Source organism: Grammomys surdaster, unplaced genomic scaffold (assembly GCF_004785775.1).
Source record: "Grammomys surdaster isolate TR1022 unplaced genomic scaffold, NIH_TR_1.0 126679, whole genome shotgun sequence".
Taxonomy (NCBI): domain Eukaryota; kingdom Metazoa; phylum Chordata; class Mammalia; order Rodentia; family Muridae; genus Grammomys; species Grammomys surdaster.
The window spans coordinates 4,022,041-4,037,015 of NW_021621467.1; positions in this window are offsets into that span (position 1 = coordinate 4,022,041).

Consider the following 14,975-nt stretch of genomic DNA (forward strand, 5'->3'; position numbering starts at 1 on the left):
TTGTCACACAAAATAGTAGTTTATACTCTTACACTATTAACACTTTTCTGTTCCCAAGATAAAATTTTTAGACAATGTCTTCTTTGCCTTAGCTAACACCCACTGACTACCTAGTCACCTGTGCACCTACTTTCACCTATTTAACTGCCCACCCATCATGTAGTGATCTATCTCACCTACTCATTCATTCTTCAACTCATTACTAAGCCTTTAATCTGCTCCAGGCTTACAGTGATGAAGAGAACATGCAACCCCATTACAACCCACTAAGATAAGTCATAAAACATTCTCTATAATTATACACATTACAAAGTTGGTTTGTGGAATAGATGGGGACATTTTCCACTAGGAAGAATGTCAGCACGGTGCAAAATAGAATGAAAACATGGAATATAAGAGACAAGATGACACATGCTCAGGGTGGAAGAACACAAGGAGTGGGGAAGGAAGCATGCTTGCTTCTGATTAAGTTCCGCAGTGTGCCTTGAAAGACATTAGGGCGACAGAGGTCATAGAAATGAGGCTTGGAGAATTGTGTTCAGAAATGGTTCTATCTATTTTATGAAGAATGTCTAAGCTTAGGTAAAACTGTTATAGAGTATAAATAGGTTGATAGGTTTGAAGGTAAAGAGTGACTATTTAAAAAATATTTCATCGTTCAAAAATTTTATACATGTATCTAATATATGCTGATTAGTTTCTCCTTTCTGCCTTTATACTCTCCCTCTCATTTCTATAAATGCTCCTTCATACCTACCATTATCTTTTCAAGATTCATGACATTTGTTTTGTGACCTGGTTAACTTAGTCAGAGCATCTGGCAGACCATGAGATTTGAACTGATCACTGCAGTCTGGTGAGGTCACCCATGAGTGCACACAATGACACATAGTTGATCCATAGCAAATAGTTCAGCTGTTATAGATAGGATCCCTAGACCCAATCCTCACCCATGCCTGACTCTTGACAAGTCATTATTGTGTAGACACAACACAGACATTGCTAGCTGCTGTGAGTTTGTGATACCAATGGCTGTGTCATATGCAGAGGATGTCATTTAATTTGATGTCACAGGTCTTAACATTCTACTTCCTCACTGTGACCTTACCTGAGTCTTAGAGGGGGTGGTATAAATGTTAGGGGTCACAGTCATCTCTCACTTATTCTCAGCCCCTTGTGATGCAGCAGCTAGGAGTGTCTTCACTCACTGTCCACTGGAAAAAGGTTTCTCTGATTAAGACTAAGAGTTAATATTTCCATGGGATCATTGTACCTTTTACAATATACAAGGGCCAGGTAGCACATGCTTTTAATCCCAGCATTCTGGAGGTAGAGGCAGGATCTCTTAGTTCTACACCAGCCTGATCTACAGAGCAAGTTCTCAGACAGTCAAGGACTATGGAGAAAAACCTTGTCTTGAAAAATGAAAAAGAAAAAGAACGACCCCAAACCAAAACCAAAACAACAACAGTAACAACAAAATCAAAACCCAACTAAGAAACAAAAAGACATTAAGGTGTTCTCAACTTTTCAAACTATTATTTTAAATGTCTATGTGTGAGTTTAGGTGCCTAAGGAGGCCAGAGGTGTTGGATACACAGATCTAGAGTTACAGGCTGTTATGAGCTGTCCAACATGGGCACTGGGAACTGAACTTGGGAACTGGAAGAACAGTATGTGTGTGCTCTTAACCATATGCTATCCCTCCAACTCCATGCCTTTATTTTTGAGCAAAACTTATCTGACTTTAATGTTGACATTGATATGTGGCATAACAATTGAAAAAACTTTTAAAAATACAATTCACATACTGAATTAAGAGGTTTAACTGATAGACAGACATTTTGTGAATATTAAGTAAAAAAATTGATTAATTATGATTCTTTCTCTTGAGATGTACTCTAAAGGGGCAGTCACATATTCTTATGTACACATTTATACAGCATTCATATTTTATGGCTATGTACGATTATTTTGATTTATAATGAAAGAAATTAAAAATATTCCCATTTCAAAGAAAATCTTAAAGAAAAATAATCGTGCACAACAATCTACAAAGGAATATGCTAAAATCAGAAATGCCAACTTAACCAAATGTTAAAGAAAGTGATGTTCCTGCCTTCTGAAATCATCACAGCTTTCCTTGGTTTCAGCTGCATTGTGTCCAGGAGGATTTCTCTTTGCAACAGAGCTAGGCTGAAGCAAATTCATTAACATTCACTGTGGAGAACACCCAGTGTTATTAGCTATAGAGATAAGAACTTGGAAATCTAAAGCCATAACATAAATCCTTAACTTAATTAAATGATGGTTATAAACAGCCACTGATATTACAAGCCAGCACAGACAAAAGGAACTTAAGCAAAGCTCTCGTTTGTTTCATGGAAAACAGGTCGCCATCTAAATCCTTTTCAGATGAGCAGTCTCTTCCACCATAGATTGTCCTAAACTAGACATGTCATGGAGCAGGGAACACGTAATAGTTTATCCTTACAATTTTCAGGACACAGAGTTTCAAAATACCCCCAAAATGAAGATAAGTAAATATGCTCCCCCACTTTCACAACAGTGTTTATCTGATAAAAAAATAAACTTCATTGGATATACTTAAGATGTTCAAGAGGATGTTGGTAAATATAAGTCAGGGTGGTTATTAAATGGAACGAGTGAACATATGCATTATTTCACATGACTACCGACTTAGCTGCATCACTGTCTGGAACAGATATAATCTACTCATGTTACAGAAATTAGGAGCACAACAAAAAAAGAAAGAAAAGAAATTGTGAGCACACAACACTGCAGTGAACTCTAGTACTCAGTTTGTCTCAAGGTCCTTTCGACTTCTTGATCCTGTATATCTGCTACTTTGTATCTTTTGGTTCATATTTCCCCAGTTCCTCAAGTTTGCTACTATCTGTGTATTGATCCTTTTTTGTTTGTTTGTTTTAGTTCTTCAGATTTCACATATCACTATGACCATGCCAGCTTTGATCTTTTTTTGAGTCTCCAATTGCACTTGGCATAATGCAGTTCTTCTTTTGATTGGCAAGTTTACTATTCATTTTCTTACCTTATTTTAAAATCCCTAAATAATATCCCAGGATATTCTTTCTGTCTGTCTGCCTCTCCCCTTACAGTTTATTGATCTGCTTGTGGACTTCATCTTGACTATTGTGAGTCATGCTGCAATGGGCTGGGGAGAGTAGTTCTCACTTCCAGATATCTGACTTCATTGCCTTATTGTGAAGGATTCTTAATTTCTTTAGTAACTTCTGCTCTGTTTCCCATCATGTCTGTCTTTATCTAATTCCCACCACTAGTGTGCAAGGGTCCCTGTTCTCTTTATTTTCACCAACACTTCTCTCTTATTTTCTATGTGGTAACAGCCACCGTACTGCTTGTGAAGTGATATGGTGATTTTGACGTACATTTCTCTGATGATGAATTACGAGGTTATGTTCATATCTCCCTTGGCCATTTTTGTAACATCTTTCAATAGATGTCTATCCACCTCCCTCATTCATGCTTTAATTGTACTGCATACTATCTTGATGTTGTGTTTATGAATTCTTTACACATTTTGGGTTACTAGTCTTCTATTGGATAATGTTGCTAGCAGGAATTTATTTCAGCCAGTAGGCCGCCATTTTGTTCCATTGCTTGATTAACTTGTCATGCCGACTTTACTTTGATGTCCCCCTTTTATTTATCCTGGCTGTTGTAGCCTGGACTCTTGCCATATCCAAGCAGTCCTTGTGAAGGACAAATAGAGATGCCAGATTTTAAAAGTAAATAACTTGTATTCATTCAGTTATCTGAATAACGATGCAGGGAATGTTCTATCTCATGCAGCATGATATAAAGACAAATGCCAGTCACAGTGCCTGGCATACAGGAGACACTCAAATGCAAGAGCAGATGTAAGGCCCACCCCAGCTCTTCAGAAGTCCGTCAGGGCTGCCGCTGTTGCTACTAACACAGGCATTTAACAGGCAAAGGCTCTTGCAGTGTACATCCGGGAAGTGTAACAGATTGGCTGCTGAGTAGCAGAGGGCGTTCAGCTGAGCAGGACAGAGGGGTTCTCAGACAGGAGAACATCCATTGCTTCCAGCAATGTCATTGTCCCAACATAAAGGAAATTGGCAACTCCGGTAGTTTCTCTCTCCTATTTTATTTTTATAAGTATTTATAATTTTGCAATATAGGTGACATTTTAAAACTCTCTCCTTGTAAATTTATTTTTGGAAGGGCTTCAATTCATTACCACCATAATTCACTTACTTGTTATACCACCTGCCAGTGTTTCTCTCTCCTGGTTGTCCTTGCAGCTAGCACACTTAACCCTTATGTTGCTTGTATCAGAGGTTGTGGATCGTTTGAAAGATGTCAAAAAGTCACCAATGTCAATTTCTTTATAAAGAACTTTAAAAAATCCTACGAATGTTCACTAGATAAAAAGATTTAAAAGTCCGATGTGTCATACATGTAATCTGTTAAATAACGATCAATTTAAAAATAAATCACTGGTTAGAAATATTAAAGAAGAATGACTTAGTTGAGCTCAGTTTCTAAAACATGAACTTCCTCTTGTTCATTTTTATTATTTTATTATTTTATTGTTTATTTTTATTTTATATTTATATGTTCATATGCCTTTTTTATTTATTGTATTTTTCTTTTGATAACCCTGAGCTATCCTGGAACTCACTCTGTAGACTAGGCTGTCTGCGTCTGTCTTGAGTGCTGGGATTAAAGATGTGTGCCACTGTGCTCAACTATACTGTTATTTCAGTAAAATCCAAAAGTATACTTTGCATAGTAGGAAAAGCAGCCCCTATTTTATTGGGAATAATTTCAGTACTAGTTAAGGAACATGAGGATCGGGGCTGGAGGAATGTTTAAGCAGTTAGGAGCACTGGTTTCTCTTCCACGTTTGATTTCCAGCAACCATAAGGCACAACAGTTACAGTCTGTAACTCCAGTTCCAGGGAACCTGTGCCCTTCCCTGACCTCTCAGCCAATGTTGTGGGTGGCTGGGACAGTCTAAGGAGGGCAGGCAGGGGGCAGATTGACTTATATGCTCACTGTAGTGTTTAGGTGGTGCCAGGATGCTTGAACCAAATGGTGTGAAGTACCATTCACTGTGCACAGTAGGGGAATGTCTCCAAAGGCTTATTATTTTTAAATAAAAATGAGAAAGTGGGAATGCTGCTTTCAACTCAATTAGCACTTTACATTGTGTCTTTGTTGCATGCTGTCTGAACAAGTTATAAAAGAATGTTTTTCAAATCAAACCAAATTATGGATAAACCTGAAATTATACATATGGCTTGACCTGTGCTCTTGAATACAGGACTACTAAAATGAGAACATTCAGACTTAATAAAAGCTAGTGTTAAAAGGTCTGCTAGTTTTCTACTGATCAGCACAGTTCCAGCCTGAGGAAAACATTTTTATCAAGGTTGTGTGGCTTAGAAAAGACTGACCTATCTCTGATTGTGGTGTTTGTTCTTTTGTGGTGAGTGGGAAGAGATATTTAAAGATATATATATATATATATATATATATATATATATATGATATTTAAAGATATATATATATATATAGTGTATATACTTTATATGTATAAATATATACTAAGATATATTTATGTGTATATATGTTAAATATATATATATATATATTACACTAAAATACAGATTTATTGGTATCTTTAGTTGGCTCCCCTTCTATCTATCTATCTATCTATCTATCTATCTATCTATCTATCTATCTATCTGCAGTTGTCTCCTTATGTCTGTGGTGTCCTCGCTGGTGGATGAAGAATATTGGGGGAAACATTGCGTCTGTGATGAACATGTCAGCCTTTCCTCCTATCATTCGTCTTTACATAGTGCAGTATGAGAAGTATATATATAAGGCTTGTGGTTCATTGGGGAGTATTCTAGAAAAGACTGAACGGATGTGAGAGGGGATGCCCATGTAGAGTTTACAATGTTTTACAGAAGGGACTCGAAAACTTGACGATGTTGGTATCTGTAGAGAGGTCTGTGGATATGGAGAAGCTCATACCTGTGTGCGTGTGTGTGTGTGTGTGTGTGTGTGTGTGTGTGTGTGTATGTGTGAGTGTGAGATGTTATTGACTAGTTTCATTTTAGGAATTTAATCCAGGATTCTTAATAACTGACAAAATGGTTCTGATACTTAATGGTAACCAACTTTTTTATTAAAGAATTTTGATATTAGCTACATCACTAATATTTGTTTATATATGTATATATCAAATACAAATTTTTATAAAATACTTTTTCTCAGAGATTCAAATTCAAAATAATTACCCCTAATTTCTATATATACAAAGACACAGTAAAGCTAATACTGTGATTCTATAATTGGATTTTATTCATTTGACAGTGTTTTGTTAGCATATCCAACATTTTGTATATAATTAAACTGAAGTAAACATAAACTAAAAAGTAATAATATGAAAATTAGTGATGACCCTGAAACAGCTACACTGAACTAATCCTTCTTTGGGGTAGCTTTGCTGACAGAACATTTCAAACTAGGTTTTATTTTATTAATGATGAGAAAACTGAAGGATGGAGAAGTAAAGTATAATTATCTGAAACTTGAATTCAGGTTCCTTGACTATAGCTCTTGTTCTTTCCACCATGACACATTGCCTTTGAATTAATCATTGAAACAAACAAATTTTAAAGTCATTCTGGCTATTAAAATGAGAAATCCTAGTGATCATTGGAAATAGAAATGCTATGTTATAGTAGTTATGTGGTTAAATTTTCTAGGAAAAGTACTGATAACAAAATGAGATAACTTTAGCTCTTCACAGCATGTTCCATTACATCTACCCATATATATCATGATTTTTCATCAACAATTTTTCTCTATTTTAATATTTTCCCTGATTATAGATGTTGGCTTACTAGTAGTTAAGTACAACTTTATCAGTAAGATAACTCCTCTCTAATCATCAGTTATAAAAGCTGATATCACAGATCTATTGATGAATTCTGATATCAATGAATTACTTGAAACACCAGTTTAAGTTCAGTGTGATTCTTCTCCTTCCAAATTTTGTAAGACTTAAGAAGAAGAGAAGATACTGTGTGGGATACTAAAAATATGTGTTGAGCTGGTAGCTTGACAGGAATGTGGGCTTGACTTAAATTATCTCTTCCTGCCCTTGAATCCTCCCCACTCAGGTATTTTACAATAGTCAGAGAGATCGATTGCAATCAGAATTGTAAAGTTGACAACCAAATTGGAAAACAACCTGAAATAATTATGTCTGAATGAATAGAACAAAGAATTTGACATTCATGGCAGAAATGACTAATTGGAAAAATGACTAATTAGAACAGTAATTTAATGGTCATTGTTTCATTAGAAAGGTCTTAAGAATGAGACAAATTGAGAAATTTCAAGATACTGTTTAAATCACCTAAATGATGACAAGTCTGACAGAAGAGAGTGAAATGGAAATTTTTAGTTTTGTTGGAGACTCAGTTGTGTCATTTTTTTTTTCTGGAAACTGTCTTATAAGAGGATATTTTACTGAAGCAAACACAAGAGGAGGATGTTTTTTCTGAGAACAGACATGTGGTGTTTTTCTGTAAGCTGCCTGGTGAAAGGGCATGTGACATTTTGCTGAAGTGGACACTTGAGAGAACACGTGATGATTGGAAAAAGTATAAGTATAACCCAACAGACAGTGGACATTGGTTCACCTTGCTGGTCTTTGCTCATCTTTGCTTGTCATAACTTTGTAAAGAAAAATACACCAAAGAACTTTGGATAGTACATCAGCTACTTACCATTTTAGCTAACTCACGTTGATAGATGGAGTCTCAGAATCTCCACCAAGGATTAAGCTACTTCTGCTTATTGGTTTGTTGTTTTGCTAGTGGACTGGACTGTTGACAATGAAGATTGGAATCACCCCAAAGAACTACTTCTAAACAGGTCCACATCTCCTTTGTCCTATTAGCTGTCTTCCTCCCATACCTTTGGTTGTTGGGCTATATGGGAGGATAAAGCATTTAAGAACCCTTATTAAAGTAGGTTTTGAAAAATATAAACCTACAAGAGAGTATTATACAGAAGGAATTCAGAAACCAACTAGGTAAGAAGCTGATTTTCAGTGTGTGCAAGGATATAAATCTCAATTCTAATCAGGTAATTAAAAGTCATGCAAAGCTTTTGCAAGAAAAGCTTTAGAAAGCTCCTTTAGTATAAGAAATGACTCATAGACATATTCTAGATAAATGGTGCTGAAGGATGAACTCAGATTCCCCCATGCTGGTGCCTTTAGTCACTTTTTATCTTGTTTGAGATGCCATTTTGTAACAAAGAACTGTTAGCAAATCGGTAAGAGAAAAAATATGGAAACCAGGAATAAGATGTGCTGTCTTTAGAAATAGACTCCATCATACTTATGATAACCCAGGTGTGTTTGGTGTACTAAATTTGTAGATGCTAAGAGTAATTTGACAAGAGAGTTTATCATGTTGGATTTATCATTTTAAAAGTGTCTAAGCAGTCTACATTAAACTTGGGAGCTTTAAGAAAGTTCAAGATTATCTGATGTTGATATTGTGACTTTGAAATGCTACAGTGATGTACTTTGTACTTGTGATTTTAAGTATATGACTTGAGAAAGGAGAGGTTATTTCTGTGTCACAAGATGACTTGAAATAATGCTTTAACACTCTGGAGTTAGCTTTTTCAGGCTCGTAAGTATTTGCTTGACGGTTTAAGAGTCTGTTGTTTATTAGATTTGTAAATTATTCATGGTAGGTATTTGAAATGCTTAAGGAATTAGATTGTGTTAAAACTTGCAGTTGTAATTTAAAGTGTCTAAGGGAATTCAATTAATTGAGCTTATAGGTGGTGGTAAATGTTTGGGGGAAATTAATCTGTCAAAATTATAAGTCAATTGAGGACTTAATCAAAGATGAAAGATGTAAAATTTTTGTATTTCAGCAAAATATTAGACTAGACAGACATTGATTGCATAGAATTACTTTGAAGATTTGAGAATGAAATTATAATTTTGACAAATTAAGATGTCGATAACTAGATATTCTTGTGTGTATGTGTGTGTGTTTGTCTGTGTGTGTATGTATGTAAACACACAAAATTTTGTTCTTGTAAATTAAAAAAGATTTGAATCAGATTTGGGGAATATTTGCTGAAAGTGTATCCTTATACTAGGCATCAGTATAAGTACATTTTTTTAAAAACAATGTGTACATGTCGTGTGCTGTGTTGTAGATACATGTGGTTATAGATGTTGTGTATGTGTGTTTGCTGATTCATTATTTAGCTTATCCATGCAGATGTAGATAGATGCCAGAGGACGTTGGTGATAGTCTTCCTCTATTGATCACCATAGAGATAGTGTTTTCATTGAACCAAAAATGGTCATTTAATTTAGACTGACTGTCCAGTAATCCCCCAGAGACCTGCATGTCACTGTCCCCTCAGCACTGGACTTACGGGCATTGCTTTGCTCAGCTTCTTATATAGCATTCAAACTCAGGTCTTCATGCTTTCAGGATAAATAGATTGCCCACTGAACCATCTCTAAGGCCTTACTGTATGCATAGTTTTAAGATGTCTTATTATTTTTGAGAATGATGTGTGTATGTGTGAGTGTCTGTATGTATGCCACATGCATGCGTGGTGCCTTCAGAGTTCAGAAGAGACAGACTGGTGGTTCCTTGCAAATGTAGTTACAGGAGTTTGTAACCTGCTGTTTGGTTTCTAGAAATCAAACTTGGATCCATTGCAAGGGCAAAAAGTGCTCTTAACTGCAAGCTATCTCTCCAGCCCATATATATATATATATATGATATATATATGATATTTATATATATATATATATATAAGATATATATATATATCTTTTTTAAAAAACTTATTTTTAATTGATTATTTGGGAATTTCACACTATGTACCCAGATCACGCTTACCTCCCGGTCTTCCGATGTCTGCCCCACTACACTGTGTCTTCCTCCACCCACCCCACCCCACAAAAAAAGGAAAATTAAATTGATTTTGTGTTGTTCATGTACTCGCTGGAGAATGATCAAATTCCTTGAAGCCAGCATACCCAGGGCAGATAAGTCTTCTTGGGCCTGTATCCGGGACAGAAACCTTCAATTGGTCAGTGAGCTTATGTGTCATTTAAAACCATTTTAACTTTGTAATAAGTTTGAATGGTGAGAAATACATTTCTCTTTTTAAATTTATTTTTATTATTTTATGTTTATGAGTGTTAGTCTACATGTACGCTTATGTACCATGTGTGTGCTTAGTGCCCAAGAATGTGATGAGCCTCCATGTGGATGCTGATAATCTCTGGTATATCACAAAACGTTCCCCTAACCACTGAGCCTACTCTACAGCACAGAGGAATGCTTTTCTTATCATTTTTACAGGCACATGATATCCCTAGGGTATGGATACTATCTTGATTACTTTTAGGTATTTTGGGAAATTTGTCCCTTGAATAGAGGCCATCTTTCCCTTTTGGTATTTCTCCCTTTTATTGTTAAATACAGTTTAGTCTATTCGCAGAAAGGTCAGCAGCCAAGGCCCTCTTTTACCCAAATAAATGGATAGAAATCATTCTAGAAGGAGGGTTTGTCTCCTTTTCCAATTACTTATTGGATCCCTTAAGAACACCAGCCTCAGGAGGGCAGTGGTGGCGCACGCCTTTAATCCCAGCACTTGGGAGGCAGAGATAGGCGGATTTCTGAGTTTGGATTTCTGAGTTCGAGGCCAGCCTGGTCTACAGAGTGAGTTCCAGGACAGCCAGGGCTATACAGAGAAACTCTGTCTTGAAAAACAAAAACTAAAACAAAAAAAAAGAACACCAGCCTTCAAAATTACCTGTTAATGCTTTAACAGTGATTTGGGACATGATAGCTATTGATTCTAGGTCACAAGTCCTACACCAGGCACCTTCAGTGAAATTATAATTTTCTATTTAATAAACTGAGAAATATAGTTTAAAAATAATTTGTATTTTTTTCTGGTTTTGAGAATTTGATATCAGGAAAAATTTTATATTAAAAAGAGTAAAAATTCATAGAATTTTATGACATTTATATAGTATTTTATGACAAGATTGTATATATTATTTCTTCAAAACCCAAAAGATCCTTGCAGTAGAATTGTATGATTTGTAGTTGAAATGAAAAAGCTGCTATGTCTGAATCATTGTTAAATTGCTGAGTTCGTTTTTCCTTGTCAGACAGCAAGTTAGCAATTATGAAGAGAAGAATATTTTTGGTCACTAAATTATCAGATGGTAAATGCCAAGTTCAACATGGTTCACTCAAGGAAGACATGACAATTTTTTTGGTAGTCTGGATGGTGAGACAGGACAGTCTTCATTTGCAAGAACCTTTTAAATCCTTGTTATTTGTTTTTATTTTTTTGGAGCATCTCCAACATCAATAGATAAGATTTTTTTTTAAATCTTCAAATCTTAGTGAAAACTTCCCCTAATTTGGCAGAAAAAGAAAAGATGTAGCTTAGGCTTAGGGAAATAAACTTAAATCTTTTGTGTTTTAGAAACCCAAGCCTCTTTCTGAGTACCCTAAACCCTACAAATAAGTCTTCTATTATAATTAAGAAATGGCAGATGGAGAGAAGGAAATATGATTTTTTTTGTAGTGTAACATCAGTCATCGATGGTTTTATGGATTTACCTTCTGCTATTCTGAAAATAATAGTAATTATAATGCTTATTCTGAGTGCTTATTCTGAAGAAGTGCTATCTTAGAGACTTAAAGCTCATCATCCTATTTCATCTTTTAACAGTCTTGAAGCATAAGTACTTTTATTCTTTCAATTTTGCATAAAGGACACTTGAGACTAATGTTGATTGGTTAGGGATATGAGGGGATGTGCCAAGCCCATTCTCCTAGTTATGAGTATGTAGTATGGTTCTAAAATAATTAGCAATCAGACTTCCTGCTATGAAAAATGTTGAGATTAGATATAATTCTTGACAACCCGACAAATTCACATTCTTTGCCTTGCAATGTTTCCTCCTCACTGGTAGGACATTAACGAGTTGTGAAGTCTATACTCACAGGAGTGTTACTCTCCCTTAGGCAATTCAATCGTAGTAGCTTTTCTCCTCAAATTTGACATCTCTGCTTAAATTTCCCCTCAACTTCTTTTTGACAACTTCAAAATTAAAGTAGAATTGGAAGTCTTGTCAAATGCAAATTTATAGAAGCCGAATTAGTTTTTCTGTTTCTCTCTGCTCTCTTTCTCCACAGCTTCCCCACCTCTTCCTATTGTATCTCCTCTGCTGTCTTCTGCAATATGTGGGAGTGCATGTGGGTATGTTACACAGCTGAGATATCTAAGATAGGCTGTAATTTTAGGTACTAATGAATAAGTTACATTTTTGGTTGAGGTTATTCCTTTTTTTTCCTTGTTTTTGTTTTGTGTAAATTCATATTTACAGAGAGGGCACAGAATTTCAATTATGTCTCTTGTAAGAACACTTGTATACAACCCAGAAAGCCAACTCATTTTTATATTGTTCAGCTTAACTCGGCACAATACCAATTTGAACAAAAGTAAGTTATCCAGTGACGCTAATGATGCTTAAGGTGTCTGTGTGAAATGAACTGATTCAGAGAAACTGGGGCGCCTTGTTTCTCTCATGGACATTGGTTTTCAATGCTTCTCTTTAATGTGTTAGGATGAATCACACACATATTGAGGTTATTCCTAATAAACTAGTAACCCAGCTAAGTTATTTCTAAATTTTTTGCCAGGTTTCCACCCCCTGAATTCCATTTGTCCTGTCTCCTAGTACCTACCTGACTTGAGTTCCTGCCCTGACTTCCCACTGTGATAAAGTGTGACCTGAGAGGTGTGAGCTGAAACAAACCTTTGTCTCCCTTAATTGCTTTTGCTCATGGTGTTTTATTACAGTCATAGAATCCCTTATTAAGACAAATCTTGTAATAAGTATTGTATACTATTTGTTGTATGAAAAATAAGACAGCATAAAGTGTAAGTTTAGAGGTTAAACAAAGCTTGCTTATCTAATAAACAGCATTTACAAATTAATGTGTGGTAGGACCTAGAGCAATTATTATTATGAAAGTATTGGTGATAAGCTACAATATATTGCAATAATGTTTGGAGAGATCTATTTCTTGAACAAAAAAGGTTAAAATCTTGAGAATCTGCACACTTGTTTAACAGATAATTCCGATTCTACATATACTAAAATGTTGTTTTCATACTGTTGTAGTAACATGTAATTAAAAATACCATCCCAAAGTATTTCTGTGTGTGTTTGCATCAACGGGGGTGAAAATGACATTTAATGTCTTTACATGCATCAGAGTTAAAGACTGAATTGTCAGAGCTGGGTGTGATAGGACATTAATTGCAGCACTTGGGAGGTAGAGGCAGGCTGAAGACTGCATTGGAGGTCAGCCTGATCTAGAGTGAGTTTCTGTTCCAAGTAAGCCAGGATTTTACAGGGAAACCCTGTCTGAAAAAAACAAAGTGAAGTGAAGCAATGAAAAGCAGGATGGGACTGGATGGGGTGAGATGAGATATGACAAGACAAGACCAGACCAACTGAAAACACGAATTGTTCTTCAGCACTGTTAAAATCAGAAGAATAATTATATTGTGCAACTGAGGAATGATGGAGGCCCTGTATTCTTGGGGTCAATATGTTAACTGAGAATTTGAAAAATGTTTATTGTGATAAATCAAATTTCAATTCTATTTCCATTTCATTAGATTGTAGATGTTACTACTTATAACTTAAAGCAATAATTTAAATAATAAAAATTACAGTTTTTAAATCTAAATGTTATCAGGAATAGATTTATAATATATTCTATTTTAAAAGCTTCTTTATGATTATGATGTGAATCTGTATAGAGCACAACTAAAATTTATTTCTCCTTTTAACTTTAAATATGTATAGCTATGTATCTACATTTATATATAGGTAACAATTATTTTGGAGTATTAATTAAGTTATATATTTCAAAGCTGAGGAAAGTCCCACAGTTCTCACTTGTTTCTGACCATTCAGAAATGAGAATGGCTTTTCCTAAATTTAGCCTGACATCTAAGCAATAGGCTTTTAATTAAATTCCAATTCAACCAGGAGTCTATGGGAAGACATAAACCCAGTAGCAATGAACAGCTAGCTTTTAATGGCTAGCAATAGTTTCCTTGGAATTTAAAAAAAATTAAATCATGCACATTAAAAGGACCAAAGCCTATTTCTCCCCTCCTCTCCTCTTTTGTTCTCCATTTCTGAGTGTGTCTGTCTCCTGTCCTCTCCAGTCCTCTCCTGTCCTCTCCTGTCCTGTTCCCCTCCTCCTCCCCTCCTCCACCCCCCCTCCTCCCCTCCTCCTCCCCTCCCCTATCTTGTCTGTCTGTCTGTCTGTCTGTCTGTCTGTCTCTGTTTCTGTCTCTGTATTGGCTGGTAGTGTGTCAGCTTGACACAAGCTGGAGTTATCACAGAGAAAGGAGACTCCCTTGAAAAAATGCCTCCATGAGATCCAGCTGTAAGGCATTTTTTCAATTAGTGATCAAGGGGAGAGGGCCCTTTGTGGGTGGTGCCACCACTGGGCTGATAGTCTTGGGTTCTATAAGAAAGCCAGCTGAGTAAGCCAGGGGAAGCAAGCCTGTAAGTACATCCCTCCATGGCCTCTGCATCAGCTCCTGCTTCCTGACCTACTTGAGTTCCAGTCCTGTCTTCCTTTGGTGATGAACAGCAATGTGGAAGTGTAAGCTGAATAAACCCTTTCATCCCCAACTTGCTTCTTGGCCATGATGTTTGTGCAGGAATAGAAACCCTGACTAAGACAGTTTCTATCTCTGTCTCCTCCTTCTCCTTCTCCTTCTCCTTCTCCTTCTCCTTCTCCTTCTCCTTCTCC